This window comes from Meriones unguiculatus, chromosome 9 (genome assembly GCF_030254825.1).
Source record: "Meriones unguiculatus strain TT.TT164.6M chromosome 9, Bangor_MerUng_6.1, whole genome shotgun sequence".
NCBI classification, from domain to species: Eukaryota; Metazoa; Chordata; class Mammalia; order Rodentia; family Muridae; genus Meriones; species Meriones unguiculatus.
In genome coordinates this window covers 8,525,618-8,542,648 of record NC_083357.1, presented here as the reverse complement: position 1 = coordinate 8,542,648, position 17,031 = coordinate 8,525,618, and the positions used below count along the sequence as shown (strand labels likewise).

At 47.5% G+C, this 17,031-nt stretch overlaps 1 protein-coding gene and 1 non-coding gene across 7 annotated transcripts in view; one reads left to right on the top strand and one right to left on the bottom strand.

Moving 5' to 3' along the window:
- Sfmbt1 (Scm like with four mbt domains 1) overlaps positions 1-7,992 on the bottom strand; it is a 110,392-nt gene extending 102,400 nt beyond the window's left edge. For 2 of the 6 annotated variants that reach the window (XM_060390791.1, XM_060390796.1), the window contains exon 1: positions 7,093-7,256. The gene's annotated coding sequence lies outside the window, so the exon portion shown is untranslated. Of the gene's footprint in view, positions 1-6,412; positions 6,793-7,092; positions 7,257-7,494; positions 7,513-7,625; positions 7,728-7,973 lie in introns of those variants that run through there. The other 4 variants (XM_060390794.1, XM_060390793.1, XM_060390795.1 and 1 more) reach the window with 4 other exon arrangements.
- Positions 7,993-16,610: 8,618 nt separating this feature from the next.
- LOC132656691 (small nucleolar RNA SNORA48) lies at positions 16,611-16,750 on the top strand. Its single transcript, XR_009594406.1, has one exon. It is a non-coding gene; the product is annotated as a small nucleolar RNA SNORA48 (small nucleolar RNA).
- Positions 16,751-17,031: the final 281 nt, after the last annotated feature.

The window sequence follows — 17,031 nt, the reverse complement described above, 5'->3', positions numbered from 1 at the left end:
ATATATGTATATAAATTGGTATGTATGATATACACACACTTTTTTTCATGCTTATCAGTTCTGTTCCTTTAGAAAAAACTAACATAACCACTAACAAACCATGTTCAACCCCTCATCTAAGACCCTCTCCAAGAACTGTAGAGATGGCTTAGTGGTTAAGACAGGTCTTCCAGAGGATGAGTTCACTTCCCAGCACCTACACTGCCTGTAAGGATCCAATGCCTCTGGAGTCTTTCTCTTTTTCTCTCTCTCTTTCTGTTTGTTTCTCTGGCTGGCCTGGGACTCTGTAGACCATGCTGGCCTGGAACACAGAGATCTGCCTACCTCAGCGGCCCACTCTGGGGTTAAAGACATGCACCACCACCACCACCTGGATTCTGAGGGCACCTGCACTTGCACATACTCAATCACACACACATATAATTTAAAATAATAAAAATAAATCTTTAAAAGGGACCATCTCCAAATATTACCTGCCAAACCCAATCCTCCCCACAAAGCAAACGCTCTTCAACTACTCTATCTAACCCAAATCAGTTTAGTAATGACTTTTTCCTATACTAAACAAAACATTAAAAAGGAACTAATGCATGCAGTCCTGTGCACCATGTCAGAAATACCACTCCCTGAAGAGTGTTTAGTTCATTAAAGCTATCTAAAAATCTTCAAAGGTCAAGTATTTCACACCATTTAACAGAATTTGGACTAGGAGCTAGAAGGATGGCTCTCTAGTTAGGAATGCGTACAAGTCCCCACACTTATATGAGGTGGCTTACAACCACTTGTAACTCCAGATCCAGGGAACCCAACACTCTGGCCTCCTTGGGCACTGTAATCATGTGCACATACCACACACGGGCATATCTGAGTGTGTGTGTATGTGTGTGTCCAACAGAAAATAGACTAAAATTTTTGCCTTTAAAAAAGTCCTGACCAGCTAGGCATGGTGGTGCACAACTCTAGTCCCAGCGCTCAGGAGGCAGAGGCAGACAGATCTCTGAGTTCAAGGCCAGTCTGGGCTACGAAGCAAGTCCAGAACAGCCAGGGCTACACAGAGAAAGCCTGTCTCAAAACACAACAAAACAAAACAAAAGTTCTGACAGAGACACCTGTCTTGAAAAACCAAAGAAAAATGTCTTTAGAAATTTTTAAAGATCACCTAGGTCATCTTTCATCACCTAAAGACATAGAGAGCCTAACAAAGTTTGAGATCTTCTGTTGTGGCTCTTTAAAATGAATCTTAGCTTTATTTAATTAATTTAATAGTATACTGAACCTGTGTTTATTTTGTTTTCTGGGGTTTGGGAGGGTTTGTTTGTTGACAAAGTCTGTCTATTATGTAGCTCTGGGTGTCCTGGAACTCACTCTGTAGACCAGGCTGGCCTTCAACTCATAGAGATGCACCTACTTCCACCTCCCAAAGGTAAACAACATACCCAGCCTCTGGGCCTAGATTTATTTTGGCTGACTTATAGTTAGTAAATGTCTTTATTTTTTCTATAATATCAACTTTCCATTTACATATTATTTTGTATTTCTTTAAAAGTACATTTTTTACATCCAATTTGGTAATTTTTAACAATAACATGTTCTACTGCATTTTTATGGCTATAATTATAACTGTTATATCTCATTAAGGAAGGGTAGAAAGACAGGGAAATTGTGGAAATGAAAAGAAAAGGAGCCCCTCATCCAGGAGTCTAGTCAAAATCTCTTACCAATTAAGAATTTCAGCACAACTACCAACATCTGTTGTGAAGCCTGCTAATACAGAAATAATGTTCCTTTCCCTTACAGATACTTTATGTTAAAATAATTAAATGCTTTAAAGAACAGTCGTGAGGCCTAAATACATATGTCCTGGGATAGGGCCGCATTCCTTCCCCTGGGCAAATGTCTGGCTGCTGATACCGGGTTGCCCTCAGTGGGGTCTTGAATTTACAATGCTCTTGCCCGGGCAACCAGTGCTGGGATTACAAGGCAATGCCTCCAGGCCTAGCCTGAATACAGTTTTAAGCATGCTTTTAAACAAAAACGGACAAAAAAATAATTATATAAACGTCCTCAGGTACTTCCTGTTATCAGGAAAGGTGTGCGCTGTGCAGGGAGTAGCTCTTCTAACATGGTGCACAGAACTGCATTCATTGATTCCTTTTTTCTGATTTGCTTAGCACAGAGGTTAACTACAGAGCTGATTTGGGGTATATAGAAGAGTTAAGAGTATCTGCTTGTGGAAAGGATTACATTTTGGGATTAGGTGACATGTAGAACCAGTCTTGTTTAAGGCCCTTGTTAAAACTTCTGCAGTGGGCTGACAAGATGGCTCAGTTGGTTAAAAAGCCAGATTCTTGAGATGGAGAGCACTGGCTGTTTTCCAGAGAACCCAGGTTCAATTCCCAGCGCCCACACGACAGCTCACAACTGTCTGTAACTCACCTAACACCCCTTTCTGGACCCCAGCGGAACCAGGCACACACGCGGTGCATGGATACATGCAAGCACCACACCAGCACACATAATAAAATAAATTCTAAATTTTACTTAAAAACTCCCTAAGTGGGAGAGAGACAGTATCTGTAATTGGGAAGCTCCTGCAGTGAAATGGGATCACGGGATCGAGAAACAAGAGAATCAATTTGCAGTGCAACCGCAGAAACAAGAGATCCTGCCTCCAAAACAAGGCTGAAAGCCCTGGAGTGATGGCTCAGCAGTGAAGAGCACTTGCTGTTTTTGACAGAGGACAGAAGTTCAGTCCCCAGAACTTACATGGTAGATTCACAACCATGTGTAACTTTAATTCCAGGGAATCTGACCTCCATACACTAGGCATTCAAGTACTGCACATACCCATACGGAAGCAAAACAGTCATTCATGCAAAACCAAACAAATAAATCTAAAAAACAAGCAAAAACCCAAAATGGAACAAGTGAGCAAACTTAAAAAATAGTTATCTGATTTCCGCATGTGTGCATGTCCACAGTCAGACAGAAGAAACAAAGCCTTTATAAAAAGAAATGGCTTTTGGTTTTTTGAGACAGGGTTTCTCTGTGTAGCCCTGGCTGTTTTAGAACTCACTCTGTGGACCAGGCTGGCCTCAGACTTGGAGATCCACCTGCCTCAGCCTTCCAAATGCTGGCATTAAAGATGTGTGCCACGACCACCTGGCAGAAAACTTTCAGGAAAGTCTGTATTTTTTTCTTTAATAATTTGTCTTTATTTTTATCCTTACTCTCACTTTCGAAAACTTTAAACATGAATTATCAACAACCTAACCACGTCTTTTCTATTTTTTCACTCATTTTCCAACAGGACTGGTGTTACCTAAAGAATGGTAGCAGTCTAACAAGACTGGCGTTACCTAAAGAATGGTGGCAGTCTAACAAAATCCCACTCCCTAAAGTCTAATGGCTCAAAACCTCCTGGGTAACCAAAACCCCCAGATACTTGCAACCAATTTAACAACTACATAAATAGAAAAACTGTTTTCAAATACAGAAACACCCAAGTTAGATAAAAGTGGTATTTGCTGAAAGGAAAATACTCTGCCATAACAAATCTGCACCATTTATCAGGTACATTTTAAAAATTTCACTGAAATTGTTACCAAATATAGTTAACAGACAAATAATGCCATAAAATCGTCTGTTTAAGTCTTTTAAATATAAAATGTTAACATAACAATATTTAGCATTCAGAAATATATACAAATATATGTCATTTAATGTGACTATAACATAAGGCCATAATAAAAGGTCAATGAAGTTTGGTTTGTTCATCTTTTCTGTAGACATTAAAGTCAAATGACATCTGCTACTACGCCACATTTCTAAAGCTAAACCCAATCTATTTATCACTACAAAAGCAAAGGTTACCCTACAAATGTGCAGGCACGCAAAGATTTTTGCACTTGGTGGTGGCTTGGTTTGGTTGGTTTTATGGTTTGGTATGGTATGGGTTTAGGTTTGGTTTTTTGAGACAGGGTCTCATGTAACCCATGATGGCCTAAAACTCACTGACTGAGTAACATAGGATGACTTTAAATTCCTGATCCTTTCTGCTTCCCAAATGCTGGTATTACAGGCCTATGTCACCACACCCAGCTAGCAAAGCTTTATTTTTATATTCATTCATTCATTTATTTATTTAAAATTTCAGTGTGCGCACTTGTGAGCACATACATTTTTAAAGGGAAAAATCATGGTCCCCCCCCAAAAAAATATTAAAAACAAAGCCCCTTTTGTATTTTTTTTCTTATATAGGCTTTCAATTGCATCCCAAAGATTCGGCAGTTTTTACAATGAAAAGCCAAGAATTCAATAGAAGAAAACAAAGGCCTCAGAGAAATCAGGCGGCTCATCAAAGGTGGCTAAATTATCGTGCACTCTACTAGCTCATCAGGCTGCAAACTTTGGGTGGAGCAACCAAATTTAAATTAGCTGCTGGCCCATCAAACGACAGGCTAGACAAAGAATTGCTCAGAGACACCATTCCACATACACACAACTGAACTTTGGGGAGTATTACACACCTACCTCGCACGGGTGGCCAACCATTCCCACTCTACCACACGGAGGTTCGTCTCCTTCAGCAACACAGACAGGGCACATGATACATTAAGATACAAAAAGTGGCTTTAACCAAAAGGGCTTATAAAAATAATGTACCTGACATAATTTTTATTTACATTTTGTATTTGTTTTTACTGTTAACTTTTAATGATTTGATAAACCAGATGTACATCCTACATGCATAAATCAGGTTAACTGCTGTCATTTAAAAGATCCTTAAAGCATTATACCCATATTATTAAATCACTGGACTTTTTTTAAAAAATCAATTTTCATTCTATTTTCTCTGCAAATTGTATGTTTTAAGGTATTAACTCATCAACTGACAACTTTAACTCTACCATGCTCAGAAAATTTGTAATTCTTCCTTCAAACCTACTCTCTACAAAAACATCTATATCGCGAAATGGACAGTGGATATAACCTCCACTGTGAACAAAGACTCCCAGAAACCAGGGTCCTAACACACCAACTACTGCTCGGCTAAAAATGTCCTTCGGAACACACAGCTCAAAGGTCAGAATCTTAAGACACTGTAGATACCAGAAAAACCCTTCATCACGACAAAAACACAGAAAGCATCATGGCTAAAACGGCCACTCCGAGCTCACACACCTGCTATCCTTTAATAGCTATTAATACTGCCCCTTTCACATTCTAAAAGGTCCTGCTTTGAGGGAAAATTCATTGGTTGTGTTAGAAGTCAGAATGGTGGTTGCCTTGGGGAAAGGGCAGGTGTTTGGAGGAATCCCTTTGGGGGGCCTGAAAATGTTCTGTATCTTAATGTGTATGTGGCCATCAGGACATATACATGCGTAAAACAAGGCTGAACTGTCCTCTTTTATTGTTAAACTTTAAAAAAGCATAACTTATGTAGATTGAACATGCCTTCTCTAAATGTCTGTGTTCAAATAAAGTTCACAGATTTATCCTGGATATAGCTAACAAGATGGTTTTTCCAACCTATTTTTATAAAGACACATTTTGTGTGTGCTTTTATGTAGAACCTTTCAAAACACTTATTTAAAAAAAAAAAGTCATTTTAAGAAGTCTCCAAATTTTAGAACCAAAAGAACGATGATCTACTTATCCCACTTTTGCAAATAAGGAAGATAAAAACTGCCTTGGGTAAGACACCCACCCATAAGGCAGTTTGTCAATGGCAACATAATAACGCCATCGTTTCCTTACCTCAGGCCCCTCTAGTTCCAACTGGCCGTTACGTTCCTGACATTGGAAAAGAAAAATCTGAACTCTGAATCTACCTGTGGCCTAGGAGAGTTCAACATTTGTCGCGAGTTAACAGGCCCCGATGTGTACTCATGGGAACGCAGCTGACGAGAGTTAACAATACTCAAGCATTTTGCGTCAGATGAAATAAAGTATGACATCTTGAAAATCGTGGTTCAGGAGAGGGCATACGCAGGTCCTGACAAAATCCGTTTCCCTTCCTTCGAAGCCTTTTGATGGACATGGGAATCACAAGACACCACTTGAGGCCACCAAGTGCTCTGAGTGACCCGCGGGCAAGAACTCCCACCGAGCCAAACCGAGCCAAACAGCCCTGCCTGAGACAGGAACGTCCCACCCCACTCAGGGCGCACGGCAAGCTCCAGGGGTGACCTGGGTTTGACAGCTTAGTTTTGGACCCCACGCGACCAGCTGGCATCCTGGGGAAAACTTAGCACCACGCATTATCCTTTCCGCGGGAATTTATTTCTGGTCTCGCCAGGCTTTTTCTGCTCCGCAAAGAGCAGGCCTTGCCTCCCAGGGCTCGTCCCTCCGGTCGTCCCCACAACCAACAAAACAAGACTTGGAAACAGAAATCGAAACGGTCACGGACCTGCCGGGCGGCCTCAGGACGCTGACCAGGTCCGCGCGGGGGGTCGGGCGGCGGCGGCGCCGAGCTCTGGAGCCGAAGCGCCGGGGGAGGCCGGAGCCACCGGTTGCGGCGGAGCCCGGACTCTGGGCCACCGCCTGGGCCCGGCGAAGTTGTGCGGCCGCGCGGGCTGCGGGTTCGCGCCCCGCCCGGAGCGAGCCCGGGGGGGCGGGCCCGCGGGGGCTCGGCCGGAGGGAGCCCGGCGGTGGGGGGTGGGGAGCAGCGCCGGAGCCCGTAACTTGGGCGCCCGCCGCCTCCGGCCCCTCTGGCCTCACGCGCCCGCTGGGCTGCCCGCGCCGCCGGCCTGCACCGCGGCCGCGAGGTGCCCGGGCGCGTCCCCGCAGCCCCGCCGGCCGGCGCGCCGAGCCCCGGGACCGCGCCAGGCCGCGCGCGGGCGCCGCGTCCCCCCCCCCCGGCGCCGCCCCCGCGCCCCCCCCCCCCGCCCAACGCGCCGCCGCCGCCCGTTGGCGCCTCGGCCCGCGCGCCCGGTTCCCGCTGGCAAAGTTGCTCGGCCTCTTCGGGAGGGCGCCGCACCGCCCCTCAGGCCGCCGCGCGGGAAGGCCCAGCCGGCCGCCCCGCTTTTTTTTTTTTTTTAACCTGACGGGAGTTTTCGCGCGCGCTCGCCCGCTCGCTCGCTCACTCACTCGTTTTCTTTCTTTCCTTCTCCGCGCTCGCCCGCGCGGGGCGCCTTTTCCGCTCGCGCCGCCCGCGCCCGCCCGCTCGCTCGCGCCCTCCTTCCTGCTGGGCCCGGCGGAGCGGGGCGGCCGGCAGCTCTCCCCGCCCCCCTGCACCCGCGCTCCGGCGGAGGCGGCGGCGCTCCGCGCTCCTACCCATTCCAATATGGCACGGACGCAGGGCGCATGCGCCCGCGCCCCCCCAACCCCCAGCGCCGCGGTCCTCCCGGCAACCCGCGCCCCTCGCCTGGCGCGCGTGGCACTCCCGGCCCGGCCTCCCCGCCGGCCCGCGGGGTCCGAGCTGCGCGGGGGGGCGACGCGTCCCCGGCCCCGCTCCGCCGCCCCCGCTGTCCCCGCGTCCCCGCTCCGCACCTCGCCGGAGGACGCCCGCGAGGCCGTGGCGCGGGGCGGCGCGGCCTCCGAGCCCCGACGGCGCCGGGACCGAGCGCGCCCTCGCGCTCCGGAGGCGCGTCCCGGCCCCGCCGGGATTCTGCAGAGCTCACCTCGGCGGCTGGGCAGAGCGGTCCGTCCCGAAGCGCGCCACTGTGGCCCGCACGTGACCACCCCGATGGCCTCAGCGGACAGGCAGCGGCTCCGCAGCTCCCCACCTGTCCTTTGACACCCAGCAGGGCACGCCAGGGCCCCGCTCCACCGAGTCCGACCGGACACCTCGCCGTACCTGATGCCCAGGCTTGCCCGAGAGGCGCTTTGCAGCGGAGGGGGCACGGGGAGGATAGAAGCCCCCAAAAGCTGTGACTCAGCCTCAAATCCGGAGGCGCCCACGGGCATTTAGGTTTGCGACTCTTCCCTTCCTCCCCCAGCACAGGTGTCGGTAGGATGCACACACACACCTGCTCCAGAGAGTTCCCTCAGAAGGGGGTCTCGGAGGCAGCGGGACCGCGAGTGCTAAGGAGACCAGACTCTAAGATGGCCTCAGTCAGGGCGCTTACTCAAGGCTCCTGCCTTGGAGAGAAGAGGAGGCGCCCACGCACTGACACATCTTGGGATGTTCGTAGGAGGCAACTTTCTTCAGGGCAACCCTGTAAACACCTACATTACAAATTCCAGATGATTTTTTTTTCTAAGTGTAAAGACCACTGAAAAGACAAAGTAACGGGGAAAAAGATTGTAAAAAGAATATCCAATTATTGCTACACAATTTGAGTTCTCAAACACAAAACCTACATAGATACTTTACATGTTGCAAGCACACATTTTCTTTTATTTGCTACTTTCACTAACACTGTTTGCATGGCCATGTTTACAGTATACAGCCCCTACTTTTGGTGTATTTTATACTTCGTTGCAGTTATCTGCTAACGCGTGCATGAGTTCTACACGTGGGATGAATTTCTAGGAGCGGAAAAGTTTTCAGGTAGCAAGATATGAATGGCCCTATATTGCCCCAATTTATCTTTCACCAGCAAGGAACAGCATGAGGAAATTAACCTGCATTTCTAAACAGTGAGTGACATCTTTTCTTCCCTACATTAATGATGCCTGTTGATAGTTTGAGATTACCTTATTTGGCATTTCTTGGATGACTATACACTCAAAATTTCCCCATTTGCTATCTGTATTTCCCCGTCTGTGCATGACCTATTGTTCCCATCCATTGTCTTGAGTTGAGTTCTCTTCTAACTTTAAAAAAATGCCTTTCTCTTTTTTTTTCTTTTAAAGCTATTCCACTTTTGTTATCGATGAAAATGTTGCCCAGCCTGGCGTCCCTTTTGTTTTAGTTTACAGTCCATTTGTCATTCTAGTCCTCAGGCTTTTTTCTCACGGAATACTAACAAAGCGAGCTTTCATGCACCCATCTGCTTGTGTAATTTCTTTGCATATTTTATTATTTTATGATCACCTATCTAGTTTCATTTTTGCTCTACTTTGGAGTAAGTAGATAAAAAATGTGGACTTAATTTCCCTCCTCTATCACAATGTTTACTGTTTATGCAGCCACCATTTATTAAATAATTCTCCTCTGGATCTTGGCTTAGCGAAACCTGCTTTTTTGCCATACCTTTGCTTTTGGCTTGTGTATTTCACAATTGTTCCTCCCATAGACCTTAGTTTCAGCAAATACTGCGTGGTTGTAAATATCGATTCTTCGAAATAGTTTTTACGTCTGACAAGGGCCAATCCTCACCATGAGAACCTTTTTAAAATATTACTGGTTTACATGGCCATACATGTTCTAGGATAATTCTATAAGGGTTAAGAGCATTGGCTTCGGGGCTGGAGAGAAAGCTCAGCAGTTACCAAAGCATATTGACATTGCAGGAGACCCAAGTTCAATTCCCAGCACCTACATGGAGTTCACAGCTGCCTGTAGTTGAGCTCCTGGAGATCCAGTGCCTCAGGCTCCAGCAACCACATACTCATGCCCACACATGGACACATAATTAAAGGAAAAAAGAGATGCCCGGTGCTGTGGCACACACCTGTAATCTCTGGGAGCCAGAGGCAGGTGGATCTCTGTGAGCTCAAGGCCAGCCTGGTCTACACAGAAAAAAAAAAAAAAGACCATGGGCTTTGAGGGAAAACCAGGTTCAACACTGAGCAGCCTTGTGATCTTGACAACTGCCTCAGGCCTTACAGTGCGGGGCTGGAAATGGGGACAAGAGTGACACCCTTCACAGGCTCAGTGGTTGGCTCTCAGTGAATGCCTAATGTTGGCCGCTTTGTTAAACATGTCTTCTGTTCCAAAGGAGTACATGTGCGAAAATGTATTTGTACACTAACATTTATTTGTACACTAACACTTATAATTAGCCAAAGGTGGCAGCAGCAGTAAGGGTGGAGCTGGGACTGGGAGTATATGGTCTATAGTCTCAGCACTGGGGAGGTCACAGAAGGAGAATCGTGAGCTCCAGGGCACTCAGTGCTACAGAGCGGCGGCGCAGGCCTTTCACCCTAGCACTCAGGAGGCAGAGGCAGGCAGATCTCTGTTACCTGGAAGCCAGCCTAGTCTATACAGGTTCCAGAACAAGTAGTGTTAGCTACATAGAGAGACCCTGTCTCCTCCCCATACCTCCCCCCCCAAAAAAAAGTGTTGCAACTTCCATGGAGTCGCATTAATCTAGGAACTAATTTTGGCAGATCAAATACTCTATAACATTTCATTTCTCCCACCAGGACCTATGCTATCTTTCAATTTATTCAATTATAAAATTTTCAGAAGCCAACTCCCTTGTTGCCTCCAGTATTTATTTCTCCATTGCTCACCTCATGCCCTCTAATGAAGAAGGGCAAGGAGCCCCAAGGAGCTGCTGAGACTACCATTTGAACAGCTGTCTTTTGTTGTGCCCGTGTGGGTGTGTACCCCTTCCAAGGTCCCTCCAGATGGGTCACACATGCGTTTCCTAGAACAAATTAGGAGCTTTCAGGTCATCCTCAGCGAGAGGCAGAGCAAGGCCACAGGGCTGCCAGTTCCTCTACACTTTGAAACTTTTTCTATGTATTTACTGGGGGGTACGGGTGTGAGTGTGTGCCACAGCACCCTTGTGAAAGTTAGAGGACAACTTAGGGAGTTGCTTCTCTCCTTCAACCGTGTAGATTTTGAGGATTGAATTCAGATTATCAGGCTTGGTGGCTATAGCACCTCTGCCCACTGAGCCATCTCTGGGTAAAGGAGCCCCAGCTCCTCAGCCTTCCACCACTCCCTAGGAAACTTGGGTTGGGAGTGGTTAATGGAAGAGGCACATAGAGACAGGGACAATTTATGACAGCCTGGTTTGTGGACATGATAGCCCCCATAAAGGTTCTCCAAGGTTTCTTGATGTGCTTTGTATAATCCCAAGAGCTTTACTTCAAAATGCTGTGAGATCGGCCCTGCCCACCCTTCCGCTGTGTTTCGCTCAGCTGTGTGGTCTGCTGCACCAGTGTTTGAGCTTGATCCCTACAGGCAGTAGCTGTTTGAGCTGCACAGTTTCCTTTCCCTTCCGTGAGTACGGCACAGCCCCTCCTACCACAGGACACTGGCACACTCTTCACCCTGCCTCCCGCACCCACCTTCACACAGTTCACGATCTCATTGTTCCCTATCCCTTCAATGAGGTCATTTCCTTAGGCCCCTGACTACTCCATCTAAATATGTGAGTCAGGCCTCCTCTCCTCTCCCTCCCTCCCACCCTCTCTCTCTTCTCTTTCTCTGCTCGTTCCATTGACAGTTTATACCTGCATTTGTCATTGCCTCTCTTCCTTTCTCTAAGCCCTGACAAAGACAAGTGTCCCCCTAAGAGACACGTTTGACTCATCACTGAGCCTGAGAAATTGCGGTAGATAAGATATCTGCCATGTTAGATGGCAGCACTTAGCGCAGAGGCTTGCACTGGACGGTGGTGGCACACTCTTCTAAACCCAGCACTCAGGAGGCAGAGTTTGAGGCCAGCCTGGTCTACAGAGTGAGTTCCAGGACAGCCAGGGCTACACAGAGAAACCCTGCCTTGAAAAACCAGAGAGAGAAAATAAAAGCGCAGAGACTGGCATACCCTTGAAGAAACTTGACAACCCCCAGCTTGGTCTGCACTGCTCACTGGCTCTGTGTGGTGACCATGCTCTCAGTGACCAAGGCGTCTAGACCAACTTCCATCTTATGCAAACCTCTCTTCCCAAAGCTGAGTCTGCTCATAGGTAGATATCAAGTTGGGGCTTGGTATCAAGCGAGAACGTGAGGTCTGGACCCAGAGAACCGAGAGCATCCTGTTCCATCACATTCTTTCCAACACAAGAGCTTAAGTTCCTCAAGCCTGCCAGGATCTGCTGTCAATAGCCAGTGGTTCACCGCTGCCACTGACCAGTCAGCTCCCACAATCACCCCAGGAGAGGTGGGTCACAGAGTGATTCCTCATGGCTAGTCACCCAAGTGAGCAGGTAATTGCGACCAAAAAAAAAAAAAAGTCTTGCCTACTGCATGCCTCTCCCTGCTGATGCCCCGATGGCTTGGATGGTCCTGCTGCCCTGGAAGCCCCAGGCCACTGCTAAATGGCCTCTGATACCTTCCCCACTCCATATTCTTGTCTTGGTACCTGCAAACATGGTACCATCCCCACTGTCTGCACCACGTGAGTGGAAAGGTAATGGGCCTGGAGGCAGAGAGTTTGGTGTCAAGTTCAGATTTAGTCAGTTTTTCTCAGACCTTCTATAGGACTCTCTTTGTGGGAGCTCAGTTTCCTCATCTCTGTAAACAGGGATGAACCCTCCTACTTTGCCAAGTCCTGATAATCCAAGAACAAAATGTTTATAAACACTCTGTAAACTATAAATCACAATAGAATTAAAAAATAATTGGCTTGAGTGATTAAGGACATAGGTCAGCAGTGAATTTTCCCTGCATGCTCAAAGCTTCAAGTTTCACTTCAGCACTGGAGCTATAGGAGGGGAGGGGAAGGGGAGGAAAGGGAAAAGGAGAGAAGAGAAGTGAAAGGAAAGAAAGGGGGAAGGTGGAGGGAAAGGGAAAACTGGCTTGCCCCACTTCCTTTCTTGTCTTCCCAAGGAAGGTAGTTAGCTTGCTCCATCCCCAGTCAATCACACTGGGACGGCACAGGCTCTCAAATTCCATTTTCCATCCATGAGTACCACAAGCCAGTGAACCCAACTTTGTACCCACAGCCCTGTCTTTGTATTTGGTGAGAGAGAGAATTGATAGACACATTATACATTTTCCCCATGTATTTCTCATGAATCTTTACTTTCTTTTGAGACAGGATGTCCAGACTGGCCTCAGGTTCTATGTAAAACTAACTAAGGGTTCTGGGAGCTGGCTCAGCTGGCAAACTAGCAAGTACCCAAGTTTCATGCCCAGAACCCATAGAAAAGGCTAGAGGCAGTGGCATGTGCTCATAATCCCAGTCCTAGAGAGATGGAGACAGGAACCACTGGGCCTAGCCTATGTGGTGAGTTCTGTGCTACTGAGAGAATGTCTTTGTAAAAAGGCCAGTAAGAGGACTCAGAGGTTAAAGGTGCTAGCTATAATCCCCAGAACCCACATGAAGGTGGAAAGAGAAAACCCCACAAGATTGTCCTCTCATCATCATCACACATACTCAGTAGCATGTGCATCCCTCGTGTGTCATGACTACACACGATAATAAATAAGTGTACTTGTCAATTAATTAAATAAAACGCAAAACCAGACAGATGGCACCTGGGGGTGGGGGAGAGGAACACCAGATGTTATCCTCTGGCCTCTGTACATATATGCTTATGCTTACATGTGCATGTGCCCACATATACAACACCCTTCTCTCTCTCTCTCTCTCTCTCTCTCTCTCTCTCTCTCTCACACACACACACACACACACACACACAGTGAGCTTATTTTTCGTGATTATCTGGGTTGCACGAGAAATGTGTCTGGTGACTGAACTAGATGACACAGACTGTAGCCCTTATGCCAAAGGCGCCCCCTGTGGCGCTTTGTTCCACCAGCACAGTCACCACACACTGTCTTCTGTTTTCCAGGCATAATCTATAAGCAACAAAACACAAATTTCATACACATACAGCTTTCTCTCTCTGCTTTTGTTTTCTTTTTGTTTTGTTTTGTTTTGTTTTGTTTTGTTTTGTTTTGTTTTGTTTTGTTTTGTTTTGTTTTTGGAGACAGGGTTTCACTGTGTAGCCTTGGCTGTCCTGGACTTACTCTGTAGACCAGGCTGGCCTCAAACTCACAGAGACCCACCTGCCTCTGCCTCCCAGAGTGCTGGGATACCACCTTTCTTGAGTGCTGGCAGAGGAATGTCCCCAGTAAATCAGTACCACACCAATGTGCATCGGGTAGCCAGGTGGCCAGGGCTAGAATTTTAGCTACTTGGGTTGCTTAGAAAGGATGGCTCTGTCCCTGGCCAACCTGAGCTATAGCAAGACCCTGATTCAAATTTTTCATTCTTAATTTAAAAGATGGTGAATGTGGTTGACTGTTAGGGTGCTTGCCTAATACAGCTATCAACTCCCCCAAGACTCAAGAACATCACAAAAGAAAGGATTTAAAAAAAAAAGTAAAAGGTGGATGGAGGGAGGTGCTGTACATGCCATGACCTTTGCACTCATGAACTCACATTAGCCATGGTTCCCTGCTTAAGACCTACACAAGATCAAATCTCCAGTTACAATTCTAGCACGGATGGGGGAAGTGTTCACAAAGACCCACCCCCAGTGTAGGAGCTGTTGGCAGTTGGTGACCCCTGGGAGAGGGTCTTTTTCCTTTTGGTTGTGGCTACTGACAAGTTGCCCATGTTCCAGAGGATGGAGTGATAACCTCGTGCATCTGGGCAGCACTAAGGGGGTTCAGTGGGTTCAGCTGGGCAGTGGTGGCGCTCGGGTGGCAGAGGAGGCAGGTCTCTGTGAGTCTGAGGCCAGCCGGGACTACAAAGGGAGTTCCAGGACAGCCAAGGCTACACAGAGAAACTTTGTCTCAAAAACAAACAAAGAAAAAAAAAAAAACCCAAATTAAGAAACTATGAAGCTGAGAGGAACATGTGATGGGACAGTGGTCCTGGAGGAGTTAGAAGGGGCGCAAAAGAGGATGTGGTCAAAATGCACTGTTTACTAGGTGCTGTGGTGTGTCTTTAATTGCAAGGAGGCAGAGGCAAGTGGAGGTCCATGAGTTCCAGGACAGCCAGGGCTACATAGAGAAGCCCCATCTCAAAGCAGCAACAAAATATTTACACATATATGAAATCCCCAGAGAATCAATAAAAATACTATTTTAAAGGGGCCAGATGGGCAGGTGGGAAAAGCACTTGCCACACAAGCATGAAAACCTGAGTTCAGATGCCCAGCACCCACCCACAGTATGTTGGCCCAGTGCTTGGGAGGCAGAGATGGGGTTCCGTTCCGGAAGCAAGCCAACTGGCTAGACTAGCTTAGTCAGCAAGTTTAAAATATAAGGCACAGAACAATTAAGGCAGACACTTGATGTCAACCTCTGGCCCATACATGCGTACATGCACTCACATGCATGCACATACGTGTGAATCTGCAATTATAGATGTACACACACGCATAAGCAGTTGTACATCCACATACCCAGACTCGTACAGGAATATCCAGAACAGTTCTGTTAACAAAAATCCAACACTGACAGCAGGAGGCTAGATCAACAAGTATGGGTCACCTAGTCTGACAGCTATGACTGTGAAAGGTGACTCGGATGAGCACCTGTCTCCCTGGGCAAAAAGGATGGATCTAAATAATGTCATGTTGCTCAAAGAAGCCAAGTACTGAAGAGCTGACTAGATGAAATCCTGGGACAGTAAAACTGGCCTCTGTGAGTCGAGGCCATATCGTGGGTATTCCTGAAGCAAAGGGTATTGACAGTGAAAAGGCGCAAAGGGGTCTCCCAGAGTGACAGAGTCTGCTGCGATCAATAGCTATATGGCATGAGTCCAATCAGTCACCTAGTAGTCCGAGTACGGTGTCCAGGGCGTGCTCCCAGAGGGCCGTGCTCCCAGAGGGGCATGCTCCCAGAGGGCCGTGCTCCCAGAGGGGAGTCTCAGGCCCCACAGCAGTGCCCTGGGCCTGCACCCGCTCATCCGTCTTGATGGGAATGCCACCTCCAGGTGCAGTGTTAGGACACCAGAATGTGTAAGCCACTAGCTGGTGAACGAGGTCATAAACATGCAAATAGCGGGTTTATAGCAAGTTGGGAGGCTTTTTCTCACCAGCGTACCAGTGCCTTTTATGGCAACTCATAAATATACCTCCTATTAGAGTAGTATCGGATCACAGCCAGCCGGAGCAACTGACCCCCTGGCCATGAGTAAAGGAAGAGAGGCAGCACATGGCGGTGCCAGACACTCGGGTTTTCTTTCTTTTTTTTCCGAGCATGTATTATGGGCTGGCCTGAAACTCTTCGTAAGGCTAAGAATGACTTTGAACTCCTGATCCGCTGGCCTTTCCTTACTAAGAACTGAGATGACAGGCATGACCATAACCAGTCCTTGTGGTGCTAGAGATCAAACCTGGGACATGAAAGACAAACACTCTGCCAACTGAGTTACGTGCCCAGCTCTGAGCCTGCGCTTTCTAAGGTCTGCGGACTCCATGTCTGAGATGGGGCATGATTGCCAGCTGGAGCCAACCTTCCTCCTGGCGCTCGGCTCAGTACTTTCTTGTGTGGCACAGAGTACAGGAGGTGGATCTTAGCAGACCCTGACATCGGCACCCTATTTAGACTAAGCTAGTCCGAATTTCCTTCCCACTGTGTCCTCCCTCTATTTTTCCCTTCCTCCACGTACTGGCAAACTTCAGATTCTCTACAAACCTGACTTTCTGAGTACTGGCTCTACAGGAGACATGCCTAAGGGGTATACACATACACTGGTGTTGTCATGATGCTCCACCTGTGAAAACACCACACACACATGAACATAGAGAATACACAGCAGCCACAGACACAGGCACACATTTGAACAGGAGCTAAGATAATAGCCTCTATTCTTTGGGCTCCCGATAAACACTTGGATTTTTTTAGTTGCTTATGACCCCCACACCCCTGGCAATGGGCAAAGAGACATTGGTGGTGGAGTTCTTATATCAGTCAGAGTCAGAGCAGATGACAGTCCTTGTTCATCCTAGCTTGATGCCTGGTTTCATGGCCAGAGCTATAATTCATGCCTATGACTCATAAAAATCAAATCAAATCAAATCCAGGCAGGAAGACAGACAGAGACTTGTGGAGCTCCACGCCACTCACAGACCTGCCTTCCAGTGCTCGGCAAAGGCGGGCCATAGACACCAGCTTGTCACCATGCCTTGTAGCATGGATGGGTGGAGGATGTCACCCAGGGTCCCTCCAGACACATGTCCAGCCTGCAGCAGGGCCACCACAGTGTGTGATTATGTGCTGGTCAGATGGGAGAAGAAGAGAAATCGAGCATCTTGAGCATTATGAAGAGAGATGGAACTGGA